General features: G+C 40.4%; 1 protein-coding gene across 3 annotated transcripts in view; it reads left to right on the top strand.

Annotated features, from left to right (window-relative positions):
• Positions 1-984: 984 nt before the first annotated feature.
• DRD2 (dopamine receptor D2) overlaps positions 985-12,720 on the top strand; it is a 192,973-nt gene continuing 181,237 nt past the window's right edge. Inside the window, exons 1-2 of one of the 3 annotated variants that reach the window (XM_075839735.1) lie at positions 985-1,166; positions 1,926-2,103. The gene's annotated coding sequence lies outside the window, so the exon portion shown is untranslated. Of the gene's footprint in view, positions 1,167-1,240; positions 2,104-12,720 lie in introns of those variants that run through there. The other 2 variants (XM_075839736.1, XM_075839737.1) reach the window with 2 other exon arrangements.

Here is a 12,720-nt window from a genome sequence, read left to right as displayed (position 1 = left end):
TTACACAGCATTTAAGCTCCACCGCGCCACCTTCCCCCTAGTGGCAGCTGCAGGTAGCGAGAATAGTATCACTTATCTCAATGTCTATGCAGAGGATTTAGAGCTCTGTATCCGATATATGGAACCAAAATCACTATAATGATATATCAATAAATGAATCAGCACAGAATTTTGGATTTAAAAACAACATAATGTTAAAAAAGTGGCCTTCACTACAAGTCTAGGTTCAGAAAGACCTTGTGTTGATGTAAACATTGCCTGCTATTTTTTAGGGTAATGTAAAACAGCTATTGTCCGCTCACAGTGGTCACATGTTACTTTCACAGCATTATTATGCTAAATGCATTCTTCTATCTACAAATGATTTAATGCTATGACAGATTAACCACAATGTACCCTCTGCACCTTATGGAGATATTACAACACTCATATAGACAGCAATATAAAACTATTGCTACTAAACTCAAAACAAAAAAAGGAATACACAATATTGTGTCAGCTACATGACTTTCCTCTATTAAAAATAACAAACAAATACATAGGTAACTCACCACATCTCATTTCTCCTGAGCAGGCAGTCATTCTCTGTTGGGTTTTGCATTGGGCTGCTCCTGTCTTGATTTTAACCAGTTTTCTCTGTTTAGCCTCAAGAGTAATCTGGTCTGTTCTTGTGATTGTATATACAATTCCACATCCCCCTCACTGATTCTATCCACGGGGCTATACGCTACAGCTAATGAAGGCTGAGAGAGTGCATTGGCTTCATAACCTGTGATCTGCTCCTCATGAAGAACAGCAGCAGCAGAGGCAGCAGCAATATACTGTTAAGGTTACATTAAGACTATTACATTTGCAATATACACTTTCTGCAAATCATACTCATAAAATGCATTTATCGTTTGGAAACAATCAAAATTAACAACAAAAGTGCAAATATATCAACTGAAAGAAACATACAGGAGCATTGATATAATGTAAATGCATGGAAAATGATAGGCAAAGACAGTTTGCAAAGGGAAGGGGGAGAATATGCTGCGAGGGGAGGAGTGCTCCTAGAAGAGAGGATTGGAACAATTACATGGATTCATTATATTAAGTCATGGGTTGCTTTTTCTAATCAAAGCAAATCTATTATTGCAAGAAGAACATTCAGACTGAACTAAATGGTAAGTGGGGTAATGTGCTTAGAAAAGGGTGGACAGTTAAAATGCAGGTATGATGTAAAAGGAGGGACTAGAGAAGGACATGAATGAGATAAGTGGGGTATCTGGAGTGGGAGCTGGATCCTCCTCCACACCTGGAAGCTCAAAGAAGCTGTCCAGACCTTAATGCTCAATGTCCATTTCTGTGCTTGTAGCATAAGAAATCCCACCTCATCCAGTCACTGAACTGAGAGCTCAGAGGAGCTGTCCAGATCTCAGTGCTGAATGTCTGTTTCCTCGCTTGTAGCTTGAGCAATCCTATCTCATCCAGTCACAGAAGTATTTATTCCCATCTGATCACCGAGCTTCCTTAACAACGTCTCCGGAAAATATTACCCTGCATCTACGACAAGAACATTTATCCTTAAGAAACCCTTGAGAATAGATTGATCTCTTCAATACAGTTGGATATCCAAGATTAAGACCCCTGGTTGATTATTGGGTACTATTGACTTGGGATATATAGGCTGGCAAAGTTTTCAGAGCTGAAACATATATCCTAGGTTCTGCAATAAAATCTTGGATGCTTGTTAAAGTTTCCTTATTTATATATGTTAGAGGAAGCACTAGCAGTCTTGGAGGAATGTCATTCCGTTGCATGTAAGTGTTAGCTCTTGATGTCCAAGTTCAAAATCATGCTGGGGAATCATTTCTAAAGACAGAGTCTGATGGTTTCAAGCTGCCTTCAGTTTTATTAATAGCCTGTATCCTGATAACTTGTAGCTACCAGTAGTGACTTGATGGTCCTCCACCCATACCTTTTACATGGACGCTTCTTCTGCGTGGGCTTGATCACATTGATTATGGAGACTCCCTAGAACTACAAGAACCAGAAAGTAATGTGGATCTAGCAGTCACTACCTTGTGATGCATCATTTCTGCTGAGTCTTATGGCTTGAAGGTAAGATAATATGTATGTTTTCTAATAATGAATACCCCAGGCAGATATAGATGGAGCCTACTCTAGTAAATAGCTCTTAGACCATGACCAGATCTTAACATGTCTTGCTTATTTAAACTAATTGTTAATACATGTAACAGCTTTCTTGGTAGATAAGCTTTCAAAGTATTAGTTACAGCGTCATCATTATGAAAGAATATAATTTAATATGATGATGCTTAGACTGTTATAACCATGCAGTATATATATAGTATTCTGTTGTGTATAACATGACATAATGCCTTGACAACTCTTCTAAAAGGCATTATTAATTAACTATGTCTACATGAGACTAACTGGAAAATGTGTCTACATCTGTATTAATACGTATTATTATTAATATGAAATAATTTTAAGGATTCTAAAGGCTTCTTGGAGGAAGGTCCTTAAAATATGGCCATTTGAATTAAGTAATAAATTGTGGTATATAATATACACGTATTGTAGCTCTAGTGTGAACATTGCTTTTTAGACAAGAAAAACCTGATATTGAAAAATGCATTCTACAAGCTTGTGTTGCACAGTTTAGCCCCCCTGCAGCATGTAGACATTTAATAAAAGGTAGCAATTAACTCTTCTGTGTCCAGAGGGCTATTAGAAGGATTGTATTGATGTAAACAATAGATGCTACTTGTATCTCTATGGGAAAGTAAAGTTGTCCTGTTACTGGGTAATTAGTTCATTAGTTAAATGGTGAATGGCATTGATAGATGGTTATGGAAAAGGTACTTTATGTAGGTCTATTATTTCGCACCTGGCAGGACAGGGTCAGTGGCTGCCAATAGGAGAACTTTTAGATCTTTTTAAGTACAAAGGAACAATTATAATAGTTTGAAATTTGGTATATATGTGATTTACTGGCCCCTGAATTGGTGACTATTGGGTTCCGGTCATTCTAATGTCCTATAATGCTTATTTTACTGTTACAGTAAGTGCTCTCCTTGCCATTGATTGAAAGTCACAGAGAAATGGGAAGAGATGTTAAGTGCATATACTCCACATACTTATAATCATACAATCAGTATAAGTTCAGCCTGGGCTACGCAGAGTGAAAAATAAATAAATAAATAAATAAATAAATAAATAAATATATATATATATATATATATATATATATATATATATATATATATATATATATATATATAAAAGAAGACTAAAAGACTACACATATTTCCCCTATCCTGTATCAATATGAAAGTAGATAGCAAGATGGAATCGTTAAAGGAGACGTTGCATATTTAAAGGGGTTGTCTTATTAGGAAAATAAAAAAAAATGTAATGTATTTTTTAGAAGGGCACACAACCATCAGGATACTCAGTGATCAGCGGTAATTTGTGGGGAAACTCCGCAGCAAGTTTTCACTTTCCCTGCACCACTATCACAGGGGAGATTAAAGTGGATCTGTCACCTCAGTTTGTAGCCCTAGGTACGGGCAGCATATTACAGGGACAGGTTTGTTCTTCTATAAGCCAAAATGGCACAAAAAGTATTGTGCTGTTTGGCTAATAGGAGCGCTCAAAGAATACACTGGACTCAAAGTTATGAGTCCAGTGTATTTAGGAGAAGAGCACTCTCTCCACTTCACCTTTCTTCCCTCCGCATCTCCTTGCCTACCACCGCCCCTTTCGGCGGTTAATGACAGGATGCTCTGTATGCACATACTATACAGTCAGATGTCAATAACTGTCAGGAGGGCAGGGGGGTGGGCTCTCCTCATGAATATACCGGACTCATAACTATGAGTAGAGTGTATTCTGTGACCAGTCTTCTCTGTGCTCTGGTTAAAAAAATAACGGTCCCAAACGAGGATGCCTCTCTATTTACCTCAGAATTTCCTAATAGGTAATTTGATAATTGTTTTTCTAAATGATGCAACCCCCTTAATGCTCAGTGCAATGTTACTCCCCATATTTTTCCTAAAATATTCTTACATTTTATTTTATTTTTTGTTATTATTTTATTTAATATAAAGTATAGATCCATTTCTGATGAACCTGTAGTAATATTTTCCACCACTGTTGTCCAGTGAATCTTTCAGCAGCCTAAAGGCTGCTGCTGGCAAAAGTCTGTACTCTGTGAATAGAATCAAGTGCCCTCCTATTTTACCATAGTTCTCACCTTGCAAGGATATCAATAATGATATGAGTATATTAAGAGATTGTTTTCATCTTTAGGAGATCAGCATGTGGGCTTAGTGGTTTGAAATTTTTAATTGTCGTGTTCGGGTCCTTGGGTTAAATCCAACCATGAACAACATCTGAATGGAGTATACATGTTCTCTCATTGTTTATATGAGTTTGCTTTACTGGTTCATCAGCCCTAGTGTGTGTGTTTAAGATAAGAAATTAGATTGTAAGCCCTAATGGGGAAAGGAAGTGATGACAATCATTGTCCAGCACTGCAGAAAATGTTAGCGCCATCAGCAAGAGAAAATAATTGTATGTAATGCCCTAATATTTTGTTCACCAAAGAAAACCTACACTCAAGCCGCCATATGCCCAATAAAGTGTAATACTAATGGCTATTTCCAATTATATACTCAGGGCCGCACCGTCCATGAGGCGAGATGAGAATCTTGCCTCAGGGGATGGCGGCACTACTGAAACCAGCCGCCGCCACCCCGTCCTGCACTATAATTGTACCTGCGTCTATAAGACGCAGACATAATTACATGCATTAGCACTGAATGGCAGGGCATGTCCCTGTCATTCAGCGCCTTTTAACAACGCAAGCGGCACAATTACATCATCACGCTGCTTGCGTCTTTCAGCCCTAGCAGACATGCTCAGTATACAGCAGACCTGCATTGCAAGAGGACGGCGTGGGAACGAGATCAGGTGGGTATGTAAAGTTTTTTCCCCTCTTAAATGTGTGAGTGGCATTATCTACAAGGGGGGCTCTATCTACAGGGGCCACTATCTACAAGGGGGGTTTATGGGGCACTATCTACAGGGGGGCTATATGTGGGGCCCTATCTAGAGGGGGACTATATGTGGGGCACTATTAACAGGGGGCTGTATCTGGGGCACTATCTATGGGGGCATTATGTGGGGCACTATCTACAAAGAGGGCTATATATCTGGCACTTTTTACGGGGGGCTATATGTGGGGCACTATTTACAGGAGGGCCATATGTGAGGAACTATCTACAGGGGGGCTATATGTAGGGCACTATCTACAGGGGGGCTATATGTGGGCATTATGTACAGGGGGCTATATGTGGGGCACTATGTGAGGCACTATCTACAGGGGGCTGTATATGTGGCACTATCTACAGGGGCTACTATCTATAGGGGGATCTATCGGGGCCACTATGTACAGGGGATCTATGTAGGGCACCCTCTACAGGGGGCTCTATGGGGGTCACTATCTACAGGGGGATCTACGTAGGGAACTATCTAAAGGGGCCTCTATGGGGGGCACTATCTACAGGGGGCACTGTGTGTGTGTGTATATGGAACACAGTGTATGGTGCTATTATAATTAGAGGGCGTAGTGTGTGTGGTACCATGAGAATTTTATCTTCGTTTATAGGTGCAGAAATGTTTGCAAAGTGGCAAACTGCAGAAATGGGCTATAGCCTTGAGAAGTCATCATAGAGGTCTGGACTAGATGGAGAAAAAAAGAGAAAGAGAACAACTAGAATCAGAGAAGACATCACTTGTAAATGACTCAATGTAAATGTTCACTGTATGATTTGCAGCGAGATGTTGGGTGGTATGATTTTTTTTGTATGAAACTACAACTCCCAGCATATCCTTACCATTGTTCGGGCCATGCTGGGAGCTGTAGTTTTACGCCGTACAAACCAACAGCATACGGCAGGGGTTGCACTAAATTGAGTTGTATTTGTACTGGTGCTATATTTATGTACTGAGCTTGGTTCTAGTACTGTATTTATATGCTGAGCTTGCTTCTGGTGCTGTATATATGTACTGAGCTTGGATCTAGTACTGTATATATGTGCTGAGCATGGTTCTGGTAATGTATATATGTACTGAGCTTGTTTCTAGTTTTGTGGTTATGTACTGAGCATGGCTTTTAGTACTGTATATACATATCGAGTTTGGTTCTGGAGCTGTACTTATGTCCAGAGCTTGTTTCTGGTGTTGTATTTATGTACTGAGCATGGTTCTGGTGCTGTGTATGTATGTACGAGCTTGGTTCTGGAGCTGTACTTATGTACAGAGCTTGGTCATGATGTTGTATTTATATACCAAGTTTGGTTCTGGTGCTGTATATATGTATTGAGCTTGGTTCTGATACTGTATATATGTAAGAGCTTTGTCCTGTTACTGTATATATGTCAGATCTTGGTTCTGGATCTGTAGTTATATAGGATATATTTATAATAACAAAATTGCAAGACACATGGAATTGTTCTCAATTCATTGTATATTTAATGGGAATCTGTCAGGTAGTTCTAACCCCTTGAACAGCCACCATGCAGTAATACATGACCTGATAATATTTCCATACATTCCCTTATATGTGTTTTTCAGATGCAGCAAAATCTATAAAATCAACTTTTAAAACAGCGCACACTATATGCTAATTACTTATTAAAGGGTCATGGGGCGGTGCCGCTGTCCTAAAGAGTCACATAGTCCTGCCTCCAAACCCACCTTTCCATGTTTGATTGACATCCTCCTGGCTTTTATACATCACTAGCAGCCACCTCCAACTTTCTCGGAGGCACCATTGCCTTGTACTACTTGGGCAAGCACCGTGCATGGAGGTATACTCTGCCCGGCTTATTTGCTGCACCACGCATGCCAGGAGAGTACAAGGCAATAGCGCATCCACAAGATTTGGAGGAGGCTGCTAGTGATGTAAAACAGCCAGGGGGATGTCAATCAAAGATCTGTGGGCGACATTTCAATTTTCGCCTCAGGCAGCAGAAAAGCTAGAATTGGCCCTGGATATACTGTATACTCTACTTCAGATAACCATTGCTAGTATTTATTAATAGTATATAGTTTAACCGTTACATTTTATACAGAAATCCTTTTAATAGTTCTTGCAGGGAATACAAAGGCTTCCATGTAAGTATAACCTACTACTTTTCCATATCTTCAAAGAAAACTATTGTGCATCAGGCAAAAAGATGAAGGGTTGTCTGGTTCAGACAACCCCTTGTTAAATTACATACTCGGACATCTTACGTTCAGAAAGGTAGAAGCATCCATCACCCATACCCCCATCTATTATCTAGAGCTGACAGCTGTGTCAGTCTTAGCTGAAGGATTGTCATTGTCCAGTAAAATTAGTGAATACCTATTGATTTCAATGGGTGCCATAAAATTAGTAATTTTACAGTGGTGCCACCCACAGAAAATTGTCGCTGTCATATCCCACACACTTGACTCTATGGTGGTGGAGGATTCATGTTCTGTATATTAAAACATGGGGTTGCTCTTTGCAACTCAAGGAAGAGAGATTAAATATCAAAATAAGAAGGTGTTCCTATACTTTCACAAATGTGAAGTTATGCAGGGGTATAGCTGGGGGCAAGGCATCTGCTTCGGTTGCTGGGTGACGTAGAGAATACCAACAAACCACCTTGTCTTGGCCGTCGTATTTAGATACATGGATAGGGCAAGTAACTTCATCTTTGTGGCAAAACATGCTTGGCAGCTCTAGAGACATAGTTTAAACACCACTGGTTATTTCAGGTAAGGGCGGTATTTGCCCTTCTCTAGATCAATCAGAAATTATGAAAGGTTGAACCTTATGGATTCATTGATTTTGGTCTTTTTCAATCCACTGCCAATGTTTCTTATGACAAGCATAGTACTAAAACTGATGCTGACCCAAGATTCTGCCAAACAAAATAAAGTTGTTTAATTTGATATGTTCCTTATTTAGTTTTGTGTCCTATGTATATTGTTCTTCAATAACAGCCCTAATGAAAATATACACATCACAATTATATTATATTTTTTATTATTTCTTTCACACTGAAAAGTATTTAATAATATTTAAAATCTTAGGTAAAATATGTCACTTTTCGAATATAATTGGAACCCCTGTGGCATAATGTTGTTTCCTTACACAATCACTGAAATGCTGATACGTCTCATTATTTACATATCCCCATGGAAGAAGAATTATACAGGTTTTAATAGATTTTCATGTTTTAGTTCGTTCTTTATTTATTTATCCAATGTTATGTTCTTGTCATTCACTATTCTTTATTTCATGGAAGATACATTTTTATTATGTATTTTAAACACACTTCTGACTATGCTTGTTTGCTAATGATCAGTTATACTTAAAGGGGTTGTCCAGGCTGGGGGCTATTTTTATACTGATGACCTATCCACAGGATAGGTCATTAGTATATGATTGGTGGGGGTCTGACACCCGAACTCCACATGGATCAGCTGTTCTGTCTGCCTCCGGCTGCTGGAAGCTATCCAGGGTCGGTGCCGGAAGCAGATGGCTCCAAACACTGTATAGCTTCCGTGCTGCAGTAGTGCAGCTCTGCTCCTATTCAAGTATATAAGAACAGCACTGCAGTAACCCAGCACTGATGCTATACAGTGGTCGAAGTCATCTGCTTCCAGAACCAAGCCCTGCATTGCTTCGGGTACCTGGAGGCAGCTGGAACAGTTGATTGGTACGGGGTCAAGGTGTCAGACCCCCACCGATTATATACTAATAATCTGTCCTGTGGATAGGTCACGAGTATAAAAAAACAGACCCCCAACTTGGACAACCCCTTTAATATAATAAGGTTTATAATCACTCTGGCATTCTGTAAATATTGAGTAATTGCTAATTCAGTTAGGTGCTCCCACTACCCCATGCCAGAAGTGTAACGAGGCTTTCAACTGGGTTTGAAATTTTTGTTTGGTGACTAAGTCTTTTTTTAAATATCATGGCAAAGGCAGAGTGGCTGTTTTGCAACCCCCTGTTATATCCCTTACCCATCCTTCAGGTCATTCTAAAGGAAGCACTGAAACCTGAGTGCTTTACTACATGATCCTCACACTATAGAGCTATTTTATGTATCCCTATGTCTGCATAACATGAGAGCAACAAGAAGGGTCCAAATTAAAGGAATACATCTCATGCAAAACTGATAAATTACTGTATGCTTAGTGCCTAATTGGACGGTCCATGACACAGTGATTTAAAGAACATTAATTTCTGTCAGTGACAGCTCAAGCTTTTCTCCAATGTGGTTCCACTGCTGAAGAAAAGTTGCAACTGGCCACACATTTCCCCTGTAGCGGCACTAATGTCAAATAAGTACCGACCATGTAAAACATGAAGGAGACTGCTCCACCAGAGAAACTCATTGCTAATGGATCTCTGCTCTGGCTACTGAAGGAGAGTCCTGAGTGACCACATCTTCTTTGTGACATCCAAATGCCTTAATAGATCATATAAAAAGGGTTAACTTCGTAAGAGCAAAATAGGAAGTACATTTTCTGTATAGGCTTATGTGCAAATAAAATATTGAGTCTTTGCACATAATAAACAATAAATAATCAAAAATAATTTTCTGTCTATGTGAATATATTCTTTACTACATACATACACAGTGGAGCATGGATATCATTTTTTTAGTCTACTCCAATGTCTGAAGTCTCAACAGATGAACGATACGCCCACAGTATCTACAGTATTTTGACATCATTTATCACACAACTTCGGCTGTATCTAGTTAAATAATACAAATCAATGGCAATGTAATGGTGCAAGAGGTGGTAAATAATGGTGTAATAATATTTCCCCTTGTTGCATACTGTCATATGATCAATGACTCCAGGAAAACAGTCTGTATAACTGATTATCTTGTTACAATGGCATGTGTCAAGCAGTGGGATATATTAGGCAGCAAGTGAACAGTCAGTTCTTGAAGTTGATGTGTTGGAAGTGGAAATATGGGCCAACAAAAGATGGCTAGATGACTGGATCAGAGCATTTCCAAAAGTCAGGTCTTTTGGGGGTGTTCCTGATATGCATTGGTTAATACCTAGCAAAAATGGTCCAAGGATGGACAACCAGTGAACCAGCGACAGGGTCATGGTCACCAAAGTCTTATTGATGCGCGTGAAGATCAAAGGCTAGCCAGTTTGGTTTGATCTCACAAAAAAACTACTGTAGTACAAATTGCAGTTAGGGTATGTTCACACGGCCTATTTTCTGCCGTTTTTCGGGCCGTAAACGGCCGAAAAACGTTCGAAAAATCGGAAGCAGAGCACCTACAAACATCAGCCCCTTGATTTGAAAAACAGCCGCGTAAAAAAACGGCCACAAAAAAGAAGTGCAGGACACTTCTTGGGACGTTTTTGGAGCTGTTTTTCATTGACTATAGAAAACAGCTCCAAAAACGGCTGTAAAAAATCCAGCGAAAAACAGCGAATATCGCGAGCGGCTTAAAAAACGTCTGAAAATCAGGAGCTGTTTTCCCTTGAAAACAGCTCCGTATTTTGAGACGTTTTTGAGTTTGTGTGTGAACATACCCTTAAAGTTACTGCTGGCTATGATAGAAATATGTCAGAACACACAATGCATCACTGCTTGCTGTGTTAGGGGCTGCGTAGCTGCAGACCGCTCAGAGTGCCCATGCTGAACACTGTCCACCAAAAGTGGCTACAATGGACATGTGAGCATCAGAGCTGGACCATGGGGGTAATGGAAGAGGGTGAACTGGTCTGATGAATCACGTTTTCTTTTACATCATGTAAATGGTCAGGTTTGTGTGGGTTGACTACCTGGGCAAGAGATGGCACCAGAGTGCACTATGGGAAGAAGACAAGCCGGTGGAGGTAGTGTGATGCTCTGGGCAATGTTCTGCTGGTAAACCTTCCTGGCCTCCAATTCCCCAGATCTCAATCCGATCGAGCATCTGTGGGTTGGGCTGTACAAACAGTCATCGCGCCTGTCTGCGCCGAGTCACTCATAGCACAGACTGGAGGAGAAGGATCCTTCACCCATCGTGGGAACGGGGATAGGTAAGTAAGTATGTTATTATTTTTTATTAGGCACATATGGGGGCATTATACTGGGTATGGGAGGGGACTGATATTGTGGCAGCTATGAGAGCAGCTTCCAGTATGGGGCAGCTAAGGGGGGGCCTTATACTGTTTGGGAGGCCTAATACTGTATGGGGGGACATTATACTATGGGGGCATTATACTGTGAGGGGGCAGCTATGGGGAGCATTATACTATGGGAGCATTATACTGTGTGAGGAATGCTATTGGGGGCATTATACCATGGAGGCAGCTATGGGGGCATTATACTGTGGGGGCATCCATGGGGACTGTTGGGCAAGGCGGCTGGGCATAGGCACGGGCAGGGGTCTGATGTTGTTGGGGAGGAAGTAGGGGGGCCCAACCTGAATTCTTGCACCAGGGCCCATGAGCCTTTAGCTATGTCCCTGCTGCTATTTGTTGTGGATTATACCTCTCCATTGAATGTAATGAGGAAAACCCCCAACAAATAAGCAGCGTTTACGCAAATACAATTGTCATGCTGCGGAATAAAATTCCACACGGCAGGTCAATTTCTGAGCTTTTTTTCCGTTCAGTATTTACGCAGAGTGTGGATGAGATTTGTTTTATCTCATCCACTTTGCTGCTACTGTATTATGCTGCAGATTTTCCGCAGCATAAGGCCTGATTCCCACAAAAGTGTCAGTTTTACGCGCATAAAAAACTCAGCGTTTTTCTTGCGTGTCAGTTCCGTGTGACATCAGTGTACAGTGCGTGTCTGCATTTTTTTACACGCGTATGTCATCCGTATATCACGCGTTTCTATAGCAACTGTTACATGAATAACGCATGGCATATGGATGTTCGTCCATGTGCTGTCCATCCTTTTCCACACCCATTGACTTCAATCGGTGCGTGATGTGCAAAAAACGGATGGGACATGCAGTGGGCTTCACACAGCGGACACACGCTGCATGAAAAACACTGAATGTCTGAATGGCCCCATTGAATTGCATAGGTCCGTGTGACGTCCGTTGTTTTAACGCACGTAACATGGACGTGAAATATGCTCGTGTGAATAAGGCCTAATACAGGTATTATAATACAGGTATACGCAGTATTTACGCAATGTGTGAACTGATTCTAACCCCCCCTCCCGCGTATTTCAGCCTTTGCAATGCAAAAACTGAAATCTATGGCAATTCCGCTGTGATATCTGCAACGTCTGAATTACCTGTCAAATATGCAAATGTTGCTGGAGATTCGTTGCGTAATTGCCCCAAATCTGCACCAACATTTGAAGCTGAAAAATTCTGCCACGTCTGAACGTGCACTAACAAAGATTCATATTTAGTAAACATGGGTAATGCTTGTATTGCATATAACAGCTTAGGAACAAAAGTTTCAGCTTAGAAACTGCCAAATTTATTTTCAGCTTGTCTGTATGGTAAATCTAGTTCTGAGAAACTAACATCCAAATATCATTCCAGAATAAAGCTCAATAACACCATAAAATAGCTTGTAAATGTCAAAGATTTTAATGGCTATACTTGTATCTTATACTCCCTAGGTATTTTTAAATGTCATGTCCACCTTTGCAATGCCTGTTTTTATTTCTCCAAT

The sequence above is a fragment of the Rhinoderma darwinii genome, chromosome 10 (genome assembly GCF_050947455.1).
Source record: "Rhinoderma darwinii isolate aRhiDar2 chromosome 10, aRhiDar2.hap1, whole genome shotgun sequence".
NCBI classification, from domain to species: domain Eukaryota; kingdom Metazoa; phylum Chordata; class Amphibia; order Anura; family Rhinodermatidae; genus Rhinoderma; species Rhinoderma darwinii.
Note: the sequence above shows the minus strand (reverse complement) of the source record. Positions and strands in the feature narration are given on the sequence as shown.